Consider the following 16,490-nt stretch of genomic DNA (forward strand, 5'->3'; position numbering starts at 1 on the left):
TCCTGGGTATCCAAACTTTTTTTGGTCTAAGGGAGAAGGAACAATTGAGAACACTCCCACTCTCTGCTGACATCTGCCCACAGGTTGGGTTCCAGATTCCCCGCGGCCCCCTTCCTCACCCCCTCCGCCCCGGCCCGCTCCCCCTGGCTTGCCTCTCCAGTTATTGTATTTGTCGTTTGATGTTAATAAATCCGGGAGTGAGAAAGGTAGAAGGGCTGTGCCTTCCGTGGGGCTGGGAGGGACGCCTCTCCTTCCTCCTCTTTTCCACTCCTTGCCCCATCCAGGCTGGCCCCGGGGGCGGAGGCTGCACCCGCGCTCACCGGGGGGCGCTGTGCCGCCGGCACCGGGCGGCTGGAGGTGAGTCGGCTGGGAGGCGGCGGCTCCCGGTCCTGCCGGCGCTCAGAGGGGCGAATCCCAAGCTGCGAGGTCGCCGCCCCCGCCCCTCGGCCGGCCCCTCCGCCCTCGGGGTAGAGGGGAGTGGCCGGGCGCCTCCAGCCGCAGCGCAGCACTTTGCAACGGCAGCGCACTCTGCAGCCGGGCGCGCACTGGAGACCCGGGCGCCGCGCGTCGCGGTGGTGTGGGAGCGCGGGCGCGAGGGGCAGGCAGCCGCTGGGCAGCGTCCACCGGCAGCGTCCGCCAGCAGCGTCTGGCGAGCAACTGCGCGGGAGCCCCGCAGCCTCGCGGAGGGCCAGCGTCCCGGAGCGCGCCGGAGAGGGAGGACGACAAGGAGGCGGAGTGGCGTCCGGCGAGGTAGTGCGAGCGCTTTCCTTCTCTCCCCTGCCCTGCCCGCTCGGTCCTTTGTGCCCGGGGTCCCCGTGGCCCCGCCGCAGCTCGCGGGACACGGGTCAGCGGCGTCTGCGGTCTCTCCTCGGGGCCAGGCGGCGCTGCGGCGAGAACCGCGCACGCTGGAGGTCGGGCAGGGTGGTCGCGACTCCGCAGTTGCTTCGGGGGCGGGTGGGAGAGTAGAGGGCGCTAAACTAAGTTATTCTTACTTTGCCCCATCCCCTTCGTACCTGTGGGCAAAGTGGAATTCAGGTCTTCCTGGTGTTCACCCACACCCCTCCATCTCTCTGGCCCACAGCTGTTTCCTGGCCCCCTGGTTCTATGGAAGGACACGGGGTGGCCTCCTCCGGGAAGGAAAGCGGAGGGAGAACAATGGGGCGTCCTGGGGAGTGGGGTTCAGGTGCGGCGTGCCCCAGCGGCGGGGGAGAAGGGGCCCAGGACCCGACGGGGCATCCTGCGCGTGCAGCTGAGCTATGCTCCTTTGTTCCGCCGCAGCGGAGGGGGCTACCTTGGGTCTCGTTTCCTGCCCGGGATGGGATTGATTCACGGTCCTAGAGAGGGAAGGGGAGGGGGCGGGGCTGGAATGGAAACCAGATTAGGAACGGGAGTCCTGGAGGGTTCTTGCTGGGCCGGGGCAGAGGGTTGGGGAGTGAGTGATGTGAGTGCACTGGAGAGTTGATTACAAACACACAGCATTTTGTCCAAGGGCTTGCTGTGTGGGTTTCTGGAGCTTGTTTGTAATGCTTTGTTCAGGCTGCGGCCGAGCGTTTATTGCTTCAACAAGTTGTGTACTTCCCTGACTTCTAGGCGCTCTCAGTGTTAGTTTGCTGAAATCAAATCTTCTTAATTACAGTGGAAGAAGACTTTTTTTTGGGCTATAAATCAGGGTATTTGTGTGTATGTATGTGCCTGTGGATCCGTGTTTGTAGCTAGTAGATATTGGCTTGAATGGGTAGGAAGCAGATTTTATAGCATTGATTTTGACATAGAATAATTTTCTCCGTTGTAATAGAGTAAAACAATTTTCCAGGAATGTTTGGGGGGGAAACCACTAGAAAATTAGACATTGCTAAATAAATGAATCAGATTAGGTAACACTGAATTGAAAAACCCTTTACAGTCTTTCCCAGAAAACACATCATACACACCACCCTTTGGGTTTTCAGTTGAGGAGTCGTGACTTCTGTGCTTTCACTCCCCTAATGTGGGTCATCTGGACTAGGAAAGGGAACAGTTGCCACTATGGTGAATGGGAATTATTTTTAGGGGGAGGTAGAATTGAATGTAATGTGTTGGGCATATGTTAAGTGACCCTTTCCTAGATTGGAATCAAGAAGCCCAGGAGGATTGGTTGACCTCGGGAGGGAGCCAGGGTGGATTGAATGATGAGTGTTTTTTGAATGGAGTATTCCAAGCAAAACCGTTTTGGGAGGAGGCTGACATTTCCAGGCATTCATGGTTTGTGCCTATGGGACACTGGTGGAAGGATCCCAAAGCTGGGCTGAAGGTTAGAATTACTGTGGTGATAGTTGAGGAGACATTTAGCTGTAGTAGTCTGGCTGAGGCAGGGCTGGGAAATGACCTAGAGCTGCTTCTTCGACAAGTCTGAGGGCCCACCGGTGAACCACCGCATTGGCTATTCATTTTAAGACAACCAAGTTTGAAAGTCTCTTAATCTTAGAAGGGGAATGAAGAGCTTACTCCTGGGGGAAAAAAATGTTTCCTGCCCACTAAGCGGTAATGGAAAAGAGCTGTACCAGCTACCGTGAGGGTTTGTCTTTTTCTTGGAGGATGTGGTCAGATTTTCAGGCCAGGCTGGAAAACAGTGGGATTTGTCCTCCAGAGCCATTATGATGTGCAGTTGAGGTGGGATGTTGTCCAACCGTCAAGCTGTTTGTCATTATAACTAACACACTGCCTGGCAAAACATTGTGTCATGGGCAGCGAACAGAGGGAGACTTCCTTCGTTATCGTTGTCTTGCCATTTTGGACTTTTCGTTTATGTTGTGAATTGTTTTGTAAAATACAGCACAATTGGATTCCTCCCGAGTACTCATTGCAATATACATAAACAAAATGCAAAGCATAAGATTACTGCTACCAAAGACATGGATGGGGAAGCCTCTTAAATAGTTGGTCTCTGGCTGCAGGCTGTCCGATGGATTCCCCATGTGTGATGAGGCTGGCTGCAAACTGCACCCTCTTCACGGGATGGGATGAATCATCACTTTGTCAAGCCTGGAGGTAAAGACTGACTCTCCCTGGTTGCTTCGCAGTTATGCAAAGCAGCGAGGAGCTTCCGACAACAGACAACAGTGGGGAAGGAGTGGGGTGTAGGAGTGGGCCAAGAGGGGAATCCTCAGAATGTAGGATGTTAAAGGTTTTTAACATTTGTCCTTCCTTTGGGTGAGATTCTTCTCTTGTCCCCCTCCCTTCTGCTATTTTCAATAGCTGGACCTTTGGATTTTAATGAAACAGCCTAACAGTAGTTAAAACTGTCATTTAGTATTTACTGTGTGAAGAGGATTTTACACACATTATTTTATTAACCCTCACAACAACTTGGTAAAGTGGGTATTATCTCCATTTTACAGTTGAAACCGAGGCCCAGGGAGTTTGGTAACTTGCCTAGTTGTGTAGGTAACTAGTAAGGGGTAGAGGTGAGATTTGAATTCCAGTCTCTGATTCCAAGGTCCACACTGTATGGTATGATATCTTTTAATACTAGGAATGACAGCATTTTGATTATGTGATTAGCCCTTTGCAGATTGCAAATCACTTTTGCATATATTATCGTAATTGATTTTTTCAAAAACCACTGTGAGATAGGTTTGGAAGGCTAGATTAGTGACATCGCAACTTTTCAAACTGTATTATTGTTCAAAAGCTTTGCTGTTTGATGGCCTGTGTGAATAAACTTTAAGTGAATGAAACTTTAAAGAGTTAGGCTGCCAATGTTTAAAAATAAGTGTGTTTTTGGGGTGAGGGGACATTTAAAAGTGGTGGAATGGAGTAGACTTATAGTCATTTGATATTTATTGAAATCTATTTTAGCCCTTTTTATCTCCCAGCCTTTATTAGAACACTGCACTTTGCTTCTTTACTGAGACCCAATGCCAGAGTGTCTTTTTAGAAGAGGAATAAGGAGGGAAGGAATGTGATTATAAAGAGGAAGTGGGACATCAGAATTGGAGTCATACACAGCAGCAGGCCGTAGATTTTCCCAGCACATGCTTTTTGTCCTGGCAGTCGCCTTTTACAGAAGACATTCTTCCTTAGGGAAGTGTCAAGGGTCTTTCTTTACAATATCCTCTGACATCATCACATTTCTGAGCTCTGTGGGAACACACATTCCACAGGATTTCTGTGCTCATCTTTTCCCCACAGGGGAAGTGAACAAGCTTAGGCATCCACGTGAAAGTGGAATGGAAGTGGTATCCGTCCTTGGGGTGGAATGGAGTGTGGTGCCAGGCAGGAGTCTCCTGACCTTGACCCAGGGGTGACCGCCGAGTGCAGGAGCAGAGTGGATTCGAACACTTGGCGTCATCATCGATTATTTATGGATTTCTCAGAATGCTCCCGGGCAAATGGAAAAGTCAATATTGGTTTTTTTTGTTCCTAAGATAAGACTATGAAGACTGAAAGTTCTACTGTTACTTTTTAATTATTTCAAGCCAAGACATCATTTGGGGTCTTCAGAGACTGTAGTGTAGGTGCAGTAACTTCTGTCTCCTGAGGCCATTAGATTCTCATCCATTGGATATTTAGAGGGGATGCACACACGTGGTCTGCTGAGTTCTAACAGGGAGCACTTTCCAACTTACCAGCTGAGAAGGATGAAGGATGCTCTTTTAACCTGTCGTAGGTTTCTTTTCAGTTGCCAGTGTCTTCATCAATTTGTATTGTATTAAGCACACAGTTGATGCAAGGCTAGGCATTAAAAAGCAGCAAAGGAAATCCATTGTGTATCAAAGGATGTAGCAGGGCAGTGCAGTGTGCCCAGAGAGTGGATGTTGGTGAGATGACTGTGACAGCCGTGGTGACCAAGGCCACGCCAACACATGCTACTGAGACAAAAGCGTGAGAGTGGGAGGAACCCAAACAATGCCTGTTCCTTCTTTGTCCTTGGTTTTATTTCCCCCAACCTTTGATTGTGCTAAAGGGGTCGGGTCTCTGAACACCTGCCTCTGAAGGATTGGTTGGGATGTTAGGAAGCCTCTTTCTGGTGAATTCGTTGCCCGAGGAGAGAGGAGAGGATCCTTTTTTGGACCCTGAGGGTGTATAAAGTACCACTCCATGGGAGAAGGTGTTGAATTACATGGTCCGCCCTGGTGTACAGCAAATCCTTGGTGTCCTCCTGCTTTCTTCCCTCCCCACCTGCCAGCGTCCCAACCTTCCTCATCCTGGTTCAGCATGGCTGTTGATTCAACCGCACTAAGGCTGTTCATAGACTTCAGGCATATTTGCATAGTGGACAAGAAATGCCAAGTCCCCAAAGAATTATATTTTGTTACATGACATTCACGCTGCTGTCATTAAGTAGTGGGTGCTGCGCTGTGTCATGCTGCGTCCTGGGTTCTCTCCATAGCCTGTTTCATTTAAGCCTCATTGCTCTCCTTCAGTAGGAGATGTCTGTAGTTGGGAGAGTTGGGTAACGTGCCCAGGGCTAGTAGAGATCAAGCCCAAGACTGTGTGCTTTACAGAACAACGTGCTGCCTCGTGGGACAGTGTTCTTGGAAGCTCTGGGCCGCTTTAAGGAGTGAGTGTTACAGAGTTAGAGAGTGAGCCCACCCTGACAGTCTCTCTCTTCCATTGTCCCCTGGAGTCAGGGTTCCTGCGTGTGTCCTTGGTTGGACCAGGGCTGAGGATCTGGTTCAAATGCTCCTGAGTTGCTCTTTTTTTTTCTGGGTCTTGTGCTTGGCAACCCTGCATTATTCTCCTCCCCCAAGTGAGGGGGATGTGGTGAAACAAGATTCAACCTGCCGGCGGGAGACCAAGGAGCCAGCCCTGCCTGGTTGTCTTTCTCACCCTCTCCTGGTCACTGCCTTCTCTGTGGGAATCTGCTGGCCTTCTGGGGATTTTCAGGGGGTTTGTCTGATCTCTGGTCTCCAGGCTTTTCAAGCACAGTATGCTGCTGGTCATCCAGTCAGAGCTCAGGGTCTGAGGCATGTGGATGAATTGGTGGGAGCACCATTGCAGAGCTGGAACTTAGGGGATAAGACTTTGGACAAGGCAAGGAAGATAAGAATTGGTATAGAATTTATACTCGTCCAAGATAGGCAGTTTTTGAAATTGAGGTCTGGAGATAAGTGAAAATTGACATCCTTCCTTTGCTTATCAGATAAACCAATGCTGAGCTTCTAAAAATACCAGGTGCCTGGCTTTCCTAGATAGCTTGGAGAGGCAGGAGGAGACCAGGTCTCTGCTTTCCAGGGACTTTCTGATCAATCCTGCGTGGACTCAAGATGCTTTGAAGTTACACAGATGGCTTCATTTTGCTGTGTTGAAATGAAAATACAATTCAAAATTGTACAAGTTTTTAAACTCGTAAAAAAAAAAAAGAATTCAACATCCTTGAAGAGACGTTAGAAAATTGCATTGAAAGGACAGTGGAACGGACCAGGTTATTCGTTACTGGTTTCATTATTGTGTGTGTGCATATTATTTGCCTGCTCATTTTCACTGGTTTTGTGAAAGCATTTTCTGCACACTTCAACCCCAAAATTAAAAAGAAACCAAAAACCTTGATTGAAAACCTCCTGCTGGCCCCACTTACTTTTGCCACTGTGCACCTTCTCTCTCCTCCCTCAGTGCTGCTTCCTTTTAAATTCTATATGATTAGACTCTGAAGCGCTATTTGCAACGTTCAGGTTGCAAATAGGCCCAGGTCCTAGCTGCTCGTTCTTTCCTTTGAAAGGGCTTCAAAGGGATCATCATTATTTTATTCATTTTAGAGTCCCTGCCTAAATGCTTTTAGGAAAAGTTTAATTTTTATAAACATTGGGCCTAGGCCAATTTGCATGGCTCGTTTTTTTTTGCATTCCTCATGCAGTCTGCTTACAGTTGTAATAAGTAGACTACAGTTTTGATTTACCCCTGATGTGGTGAGCTGTCTCGCAAAGAGTTCTCACTTGCTTGAACTCTTCAGGCTGTTGAGAGGTATTCATAAAACTATATGAACTGCCACATTGGGTCAGATTCAGGAATCTGCTTTCTGCAGAAGCAGAGTACTAAGTATTCTGTGACATTGGAGGAGGGGGCTGGAGTTAGACTTTATAGCTTTAGTAGGTTTTGGGGCTCTCTCTTCAACATCTATAATGGCATAATCTCTTAAAAACCTCTCATCCATATATATTTAAACTCATATATTCAGATTCTTGAATTGTTTATTTGTATCCTATATTTAAACATTTCACACCTCCTTTAAAGGTAGAACTTGACTGTATTGTATTTTGACTTCAAATGTTTAATTTTTGGAATGGTAGCGTGATGAAGTTGAAAGGGCCTTTAGGCCACCACCATAACTACTTGTATCTGAGAACTGCTCAGGCTCAAAAGGTTAACCAGGGTCAGCTCTGTCACTGGACTCCAAGGCTTTTAACTTCTTGCTCAGTTTTCTTTCTCGGGGAATATCTCACTGTCTCTCCAAACCCATCAAAATCCACGCTTAGTGCCCATTACCTAATAGTTGACTGTCTTTGATGTAACTGTGCTAATAGCATTCTTATCATCATCTTGACTTCGGATTCCAGAAGCATCACCGACTTCTCTATTTTCTGTGACTCTTACATCCATCTAATCAGTTACAGTGTTCGGTTGATTGTTGCCTTTTATTTTCAAATCCTTAAACCTCTATTCTGGTTCAGACCTTTAAAAGGCTGGTTTACTAGAATACAGCATTTCCCAAAGTGGGTTGTTCCATGAAAAGTTTGTACACGTTACTGTAAAAAAGCGTTCCTTGGGCAAGTAGGTGTTGGTTAAACAACATTTTAAACAAGTTTCTTTAAATAAACTTAAAAAAATAAGTTTCTTCTTTACAGAAGGCGGACTTTTATTTGTGACCGTGCACTGTGGATCTCCAAGAGGGAGATAGGGTATGCACACGTCCCAACTTATGTGACCGGTGTCCCACTTTTTGGCAGGATCATTGTGTAGATAATACTGCTGTAGTCACTTCATTGTACCGTTTGTAGATCCGTCACTGTCTGGCTTTCTATGGGAATATGTGTTCTCTGTGAGCCATACTTGGTTCTCTCTGAAACATGTCTTCTGCTTTTTTACCTTATTTTTTTCCTGGATCTTTCCTTCGCCCTGGAAGCCCCCTCTACCTATTACCCCTACGCATCTCTCACAACCCAGCTTTCCTGAACTTGTAGCATTTACTGTTTCACAACTTAAAATGGAGAAAATATTTGAAAGAGTCAAAACATGGGAAGTAACATTGCATACCCATAATAGTTAAATTACTGGATTTCACACAAAATGCCGTTTTCCATATTTGTGTCAGTTGATGAGTCAAACGCACATCACATTCTTCTCGCTCCCTCCACACAGGTTAACTTGCACATATATTCTCCAAGCATGTGACTTGTTTATTTTTCAAAAATTTTGTGTTATTGGAATTGCATTCAGTTTATATAAAAATTTAGAGAGAATTGAGATCTTTATGGTCTCATGGCTTCCGGTCTGCAACCTGATATACTTCTCTATTGATTTAGGTCTTTTATGTCCTTCAATGAAATTTTATAATTTTATGTGTAAAAACTCTTTCACGTCTTCTGTTAGACTTGTGCCATGGTGCTTTATGGTTTTTATGGTCATTGTGAGCGGAATTGTTTAACACATTTCTGATTGGTGTTGCTGGTATACAGGAATGGGGACTGATTTTGTATTTGTTTATTGATGGGTTCTATTTTTTTTTTTTTTTTTTGTGGTATGCGGGCCTCTCACTGTTGTGGCCTCTCCCGTTGCGGAGCACAGGCTCCGGATGCACAGGCTCAGTGGCCATGGCTCACGGGCCCAGCCGCTCCGCGGCATGTGGGATCTTCCCGGACCGGGGCACGAATCAGTGTCCCCTGCATCGGCAGGCAGACTCTCAACCACTGCGCTGCCAGGGAAGCCCCGATGGGTTCTTGATTGATCACATTTCAACCTGTGTTTGCTATAGGAGCCTGGAGTCGCGTGGCGTTTCTAATAGAGCGTAAAATAACAAACCTGTAATGGAAATGTCATAACTCACCGTAATTTGAAAATTATATATGATACTTTTAGAAGTAAGGGGAGGTGGAGGTGTTTTTTGTTTCTTTAATGCATTCATGTATTCATTCATCAAATGTTGGGGTGCCTAGTGTGTGCCAGGCACCGTACTAGGCACTGAGTCTTTAATGGTGAGCAGAGCAATTGTGTTTCTGTCTTCATGGAATGTGAGGGGAGAGAGACATTGCGGAAGTGAACATAGATATTTATGCCATATTTATGAATTGTGATATTTGTTATGAAGGGAAAGGACAGGATGCTGTGAGAATAAGAAAGATGGGGAGGGGAGACTTTGGATTGGGGGTAGAGGGAGAGCCTGTCTGAGGAAACAGGCATTCATGCAGCTGCCTGAAGGGTGAGTTGGTACTGCTGCGGGAAGAGAAGGATGGTAGAGCTTTCCAGGCAGTGAAGAACGGGCCCAGAAGCCCTGGGGTGCAGTTCTGCTCTTAATGATAGATTGATGGAAATTTTAGTAATTAAGGACTTAAAAAGTGGTACTTCTTAGTAAATCATCATAATAGTGGTATTTAGTAGTGTTTAAGTATGATGACATGAAAATGTTTATTTTTGGCCAGTATGTTCCCCTTCCTCCTCAAATGAAACTGCCCAAGTAAAGAGTGCGCTGCCTCTGTGACGGGGCTTGAGTGGGGCTACTGCCCATCCCCCAACCCTCCCTCTACCCCTTGAGAGCTGCCATTGCCCTGAGTACTGGTGGCTGCTGGGCACACCAACGTCCTGGGTTCTGTACTATTGGACTGGGTCTTGCTCTGAGGTCTGGAGAAGCCCTCTCTCTCCTCCTGGGAGGGCTCTTGAGCAGGGGGGGCCACCTTTGGCCCTTTCAGTGTCTCAGCCCTCTCTCTCCCCTTTCCTTCTGGCACCTTCTCTAGAGACACACTAAGGGCTCTGATGTGAAAAGGGTGGGGAGGGAGGAGGGGTCTGGTCTGAGTTACACACACTTCATTCCACCTAGAATCACCGAGCATCGCGCATCGGTCATCGAGGCTTTGCACCTGGGGCAAGCGCATCAGAGCCTGGTTCTCTTACGTGGCAGTGAGTCCTCGCTCAGTGGGAAGCAGTGTGGTGCAATGGTGCTGGGCTGCGCTCTGGGGAAAGTATTGGGTTTGAAACCTGACTGTTTAGCAGCCCATGTCCTTGGCCACATAGCTTAATCTGTCTCTGCCTCCGTTTTCTCACCTGCGGTATTTGGGTAATAGTAGAGCCTTCTTCCTTGGATTGTAATAAGGATTAAATGAGTAAACACACATATGTCCATAGAATAAACAACGTCAGGCACAGAGCAAGCGCACAGTATAAATGTGAGTTGCTACTCAGTCTTTTCTGAAAATGGATTCCTGGAGTTCTTCCTCCTCTTCCCCCACCAGATATTCAGATCTGTTTGATTCCAAGCAGTGTATATAATGTGTGATTTGATACGGGGCTCTAGTTTCTCCTCTGAAAAATATATAGGAAGAAAGATGGCAAAGAAACCAAAATGTTAACAGTGATTGTGTTAGTGTAGTAGATAGGGATGACTTACTTTTACAACCCTCTTTATTTTCTGCATTTTCTGTAATCTGGTTATGTTAGCTCTGAACTAATAACAATACCAAAAAATCTTATGAAAAAGCTCAGGCTGCGGTTGCCTCAGCGGTTCACTAAAGTGGAGCCGAAGAGGGTGGCACGCCTGGGGTCTGCCTGCTCTGATTGTATTCGCAGGTGGAGTAGTTTCCCATTTATGCTTATAGTTGCAGGAACGCAACAGTATTTAAAAGTCTTCAGCAGAAGCATCCCAGGAAGTTAGAAGATGGGGATGTGGATCCTTGTGAAACTCTTCTTTCTTTGAATGTTACTTTTTCTGTCATTATTTTCCCTTTGTTGTCTCTTGCTCTGCTCCCTGAGAGTGCCTCTGGCCATCTGTTCCTCTCTTTGGTCTGCTTTTACTCCCCTCCCCTTGAAAACCACTCCTTTCAATGTCCCATCTTTCTCCTTTACTTGCTTGTCACATGGAAATGATGCACACATTGCTACAATTCCAAGTAAAGACTAAATTTTATTTCTTATTTTTAATCGTAAAAATAAATGTAACTTTTCACCCTCAAAAACCTACATTAAGTTGCCTTTTGTTTACTCATACCTGGAATTCATGAATTAACTTACTAACTCACTAAAGTCTGGGGGAGTCTGTGATTTCCTAAAAGCACCAAGAATCTTGGGGGACTTGGGAGACTGAAAGGAAGGGGAGATTAAGGGGATACTGAAGTTGAATTTTTTCTCTTATTTTGCTGAGGGTCATCTGTATGGCTACCATTTAGTTATGTCTCCGAATTTTTAAAGTTTTCCAAACTGAAAGAACCGAATTCTGGAAAATTACCAAAATACATTTTTTAGAAAGAGAACTTTGCCAAATTTGACACATTTCCTTAAAAGCCCATTGATTTCAGTTACCTTTTAAAAAGTTCAGTGAGCTTTCCAGTTTTCCTTTCATGTGCCTCTTCTTGAATAATTGTGAGTGGAGAAATGGGCTTTCCTGCTAAGTTTGTTTTATCTACAGGAATTTATTTTTAAGCAGTGGCTTTCTGTAAGTATCTCAAAATTATACCGACATGGATTTCAAAGAAAGTATGACAGCATGTTGCTACTCAACAGAATAGCTATTTACTTGAGAAATATTGCTAATTTCAGTGAGATTTCGCAGTTGAATGTAAAATCTAGTAGAGGGGATTTAAATTAAGGGATACCTTCCTATACCTTATTCCATAGTTTGTAGTGTTCTTCATCTCCAACCACAAATGCCTAATTTGAACATAAATATTTATGCGCATTCTTTCTCTGCTGTAAGGAAGTCTAGTTTAGTTGGGGTAAAATCTGGATTTATAGGATGGGTATAACTAGGATTTAGTAATCACAATTCAAAAGGATTCATCAGCAGAGTACTTTAAATTAGAAGCAGCATGTATACCACTATTGAGTAAGGCAGCAGTTGTAAAAGGTCTGTATTATCACAAGCCCACTAGGTACAGACGTGATCTTGCATCTTGTCTGTTTCACTTCATATACCCCAATACATGGAGGAAGAGAAATCTGTTGGGTTTAGCTGACACGTGCGTGCCACAGGTGTTGAGAAATAATGGTAAAACTGTCAGCCCAACCTTAATACTTGCTGTTTGTTGCAATTGAAAAAAGAAACAGAAAAGTATAGGTAAACTGCTACAGGAGACATGTGCCGTTATACATCCTTTGGGGTGACCTGTTTCGTATCTCATGGACTCTGGGATGGAAGAGTTGACAAGTTCTCTCCTTGGATGGGAAAGTGCCCCTTCCTTACCTGGCAGCCAGCGAGCCTGTCAGACCCTGGGTGCAGCGGGGGCTTCACCTTCTGTGATTCCGCTTCCAGCTTTGCACTTGCCCTCTTGGCAGCAGCTCGCGTGTGGTGATCTTTTCTTACGAGAACAGTTAATGACCATGGCAGATGCTGGGAGCCCACTTCTGCAGTTTTGCAGCTGTTTATGTGTCCAGTTGGACTTCTTGAAAGAATTAATTTTTAGGATCTCACACTGAGGGCTACAAGTATAATAGGATTTAGGGGGGAACGTTATTTTGTGGGAGTTAGTTTTGGATGTTGTAACAGATGTAACATGAAGGTAGCGTGGCAGCTGAAGGGGATCCTGTAGTAAGATTCCCATTTATCCTGAAACCAGGCAACTCAGAAAGTCCAAGATTACTAACACTCCCTTTTGGATATTTTGTACTAAAAAATCATCTTAAGAAGAAACATTACAGGAAGTTTGGAAAGTGGAACTAAAAAAGACTCTTCTTGAGTTAACTAACTCTTAAAATATCAACTATGGTCATTTCTGAGTATTCCTTTCCAAGTTTTCTATGTGTATATTTTGGAATGATTGTAATCATAGAGTTCATGTATTTTCTGTGCTGCTGTGAGTTTCGAGATACATTTTATAGTTGTGTTATTCCACTGAGTACCGTAATTTCCTGAAACACCTCTTTTTTATTGGGCATTTGGGTTGCTTCCACCACTTTGCTGCTGTAAATAATAATACCGTGATGAACGTATTTGTGCATATAACCTTTTCTCTATTTTGGGTTATTTTCTGACAGTAGCTGTTGAGAATGAGCTGACTGGGTCAATGATTGTGGTGACTGTTGTGATGTACCCCTCTTTAAGCAGTGGGCTGGATGTAGTGACTGGATTGGAGGGGGCAGGGGAAGTGGTGGTCTGGGATGACTCCCAAGTTTCTGGTCTGTGTGATGTTGGGTATGGTCGTCACAGACAGGCTGAAGGGGGTGGGTTCCATTTGGGATGTGGGGCCTCCAGGCAGAGAGGGAGGTTCAGCAGACGCTGGGGCTCAGGGACAAGCCAGGGCCTGAGGTCTGGATGGAGGGACTACCAGCATCTTGGTGTGGTCGAAGCTGTGGATGTTGTGAGGATCACTTGGAGGGCGGAGGGAGAAGCAGGGAAGGTGGGTGATAGAAGTCTGGGAGACATTATTTTGTGACAAGTGGAGGAAGGAGAAGCCACTAAGGAGAATAAGGAGTGGTGGGGTGGGAAGTGAAGAGCCAGGGAGACGTGGCCAGAGGGAAGCCAGGGCAGGAGAGAGTTTTTATTGTTTTGTTTTGTTTCTTATTTGCTATCTATATATCTTCTTTGGTGAAGTGTCTGTTTAGGTCTTCTGCCTACTTTTTTTTTTTTTTAACATCTTTATTGGAGTATAATTGCTTTACAGTAGGAGAGAGTTTTAAGGAAGGAGTTCGCGGGCAGCAAACAGGTGGTGACGTTCTACTTGAAGATGTTTCAGTGGCACATGCCGAGTGAGCTGTGGGTGCCTAGGAAGGGTGGCAACTGTCAAAAGGTAGGCTGTGTCAAAAGCTTAGCGGTGGAGGAAGAGAGAAGTAGCCAGTCTTACCAGGGCTTATAGGACAGTATATTAGTCTGCGTGGGCTGCCGTGACAAAATGCCACAACTGGGTATTGTAAGCAACAGAAATACATTTTCTCACCATTCTGGACGCTGGAAGTCCAAGATCAAGGTGTCAGCAGGTTTGGTTTCTTTGAGGCCTCTCTCCTTGGCTTGCAGATGGCCACCTTCTCACCGGGCCTCGTATGCACATCCCTCAGTCTGTGTTGGCTGTGTCCCTGTCTTCTCTTTTTATAAGGACACCAGTCATGTTGAATTAGGGCTCACCCTTATGGCCTCATTTTAACTTAATCACCTCTTTAAAGGCCCTGTCTCCAAGTACAGCCCCATTCTGAGGTACTGGGGGTTAGGACTTCAACATATGAATTTGGGGAGGGGGTGACACAGTTCAGCTCCTAACAGATGGATTCTAGGCCTGATGACACACTTATCCTTTCTCCTTCCTCCGTTCCTCCCCCCGAACACACACACACACACACACTGTTGACCCTCTGCTGCTTCTCATCGTACTTGGCTTTGGTGACCCATGCTCTGGTCTCATCTCCCCCTGGTCCCTTGGTGTCCAGGTTCCGTAGGGTTTGGGCCTTGGCTTTCCTCTCCTGCTAGAATCAAGTTGATTTATTTGTCTTCATCTCCTTCTCAACTATAACTCAGTTTCAGGTAGCAAAGTATTAATTCTCTCAGGTATAAAAAGTTGTGTCAGGTTAACCCTGTAGTAAATTTTATTTGATGATAAGACTAAACCATTTTGTAATCTTGTCCTCGTGGCTGCTTATTTCACAGTTTAAAAGAAAAACAAAACAAAACAGTGGGAACATTGATTTAGGTCAAGGTTCAGTCAAAATTTATATTTGAGTTTATCTCATATTTTACAAATTAATATTGTTGTTGTTGTTTTATCCCCTTGAGTTTGGTCTTGGATTCCTTTTTTCCCAAGAGCCTATCTTGGTTAAAATAAGACTGAGTGGGTAGCTATCCCAGTAGTGCCTGGGGGCAGAATTATTTGGGTAGGTATGGTATTACTGCCTTTTTTTCCTTCAGATGTGGCTTTTTATTTTTTGGAATTAAAACTGTATAGAAGTTATGATTATCCTATTTGATGCTGAGGAGGGAGGCTTTACATGAATGGTGTTGATGAGGGAGTTGGGGTTAAATTGTGGGTATATGTTATTTAAACTGTGGTTGGTTGCACTGGGGTTTCTGGTGTACATGTGTTTACATGGTGTTTCTCTCCATAGTCTATTGAAATATATCAGTATGATTTCTACGTAAAAGTTCATATTTTTATTGAAAAGGCTGACTATCAGATTTCTAAAAGTGTATAAATTACGGATAGATTTACTGTTTGGCCACCTAAAATAGCACCCAGATTTTGCTGGGCAACCTGGAGAGGAACATTTATCTCTGTCAACAGTTTTAAAAGAAGTACATAATTTTAAAGTATGAAACTCAAATTTAGTTTTTAATAGTAACTTATGTGTTTATTCTTTCTATCTTTAAGAGGCAGGTTATTGGAATGAGATGTGACCTTGTACTCTTGACTCTGTGTCTGGTTGTGGGTTTGAAGTGTTATTTTTGTGCTTGCTTAAATGACTTAGGCACTTCTGACTATACATTTGGGACAGAATAAATATGGTAGTTGGATATGGTTTTGAGAAAGCAACCAGATTTTTAACCTGGTAATACGATAGTACTATTCATTCTTTAAATTGTCTAGAGGCTCATGGATTTAGAAAACTCTGTGAGCTCTTAGGGACCTCCAGATTTGCTGGATTAGTAGGTGTTCTTTTCCTTTGTCAAATATATCAACTGATGTCCATGATACAGTAAATGCCCAGAGTCAGAGGGCTACCCTGTAGTGTGCTCTTGAGTTTTTGTTCCTACCAGTCTATGCTTATGTGGACTCAACTGTGTTTATTCCCAAGCCTGTTTATGCCAATTGTACTTATTATTATATTTAATATAGTGATTTAAAATATACGTGCAAAAAGAATTGTTTCTATGAATATTCATGTGAATGTTTGTTTGTAAACCACCTAATAAGTTTCTACAAATGATTTAGGAGTAACTGAAATAACTAAAGGATTTGGAGGATCATAAAATAAAAGTATTCCCACTAATATTGTTAGTCATTCAGGATAGTAGATTAATTTGTGGTTATGTAGAACCTGGGGATCTTAGTGACTCAAACGGTAATGCACACTCACGCTGGGTGGCCATTGTAGGTCAGGTCGGGGTCTGCCCCATGTTGCCCTGGCCCTCACTCCAGCACATAGTCTGATGGAGCTGTGCCCTCTGGAACATTGCTGATCCCAGTGGCAGAGGGAAGGGCGGACGTGAAACCTTTATGGCCATACGCCTGAATTCAGCAGTTCAGGGATAGATGGTCTTCCCACAGAGGGATTATCGAGCATTTGTCAGGAGTAGTGCAGTCCACCCTGCACTGCGTCCCAGGTGTCTTTACAGCCTCACTCTTCTTTAAAGAAATTAGACTTGGAGGATGAGGCCATGAGGATGT

General features: G+C 45.0%; 1 protein-coding gene across 1 annotated transcript in view; it reads left to right on the plus strand.

Annotated features, from left to right (window-relative positions):
- The first annotated feature begins 528 nt into the window (after positions 1 to 528).
- MYO1B (myosin IB) overlaps positions 529 to 16,490 on the plus strand; it is a 183,357-nt gene continuing 167,395 nt past the window's right edge. The window contains exon 1 of the mRNA XM_079925368.1: positions 529 to 750. The gene's annotated coding sequence lies outside the window, so the exon portion shown is untranslated. The remainder of the gene's footprint in view (positions 751 to 16,490) is intronic.

This window comes from Stenella coeruleoalba (assembly GCF_951394435.1).
Source record: "Stenella coeruleoalba genome assembly, chromosome: 6".
Classification (NCBI taxonomy): Eukaryota; Metazoa; Chordata; class Mammalia; order Artiodactyla; family Delphinidae; genus Stenella; species Stenella coeruleoalba.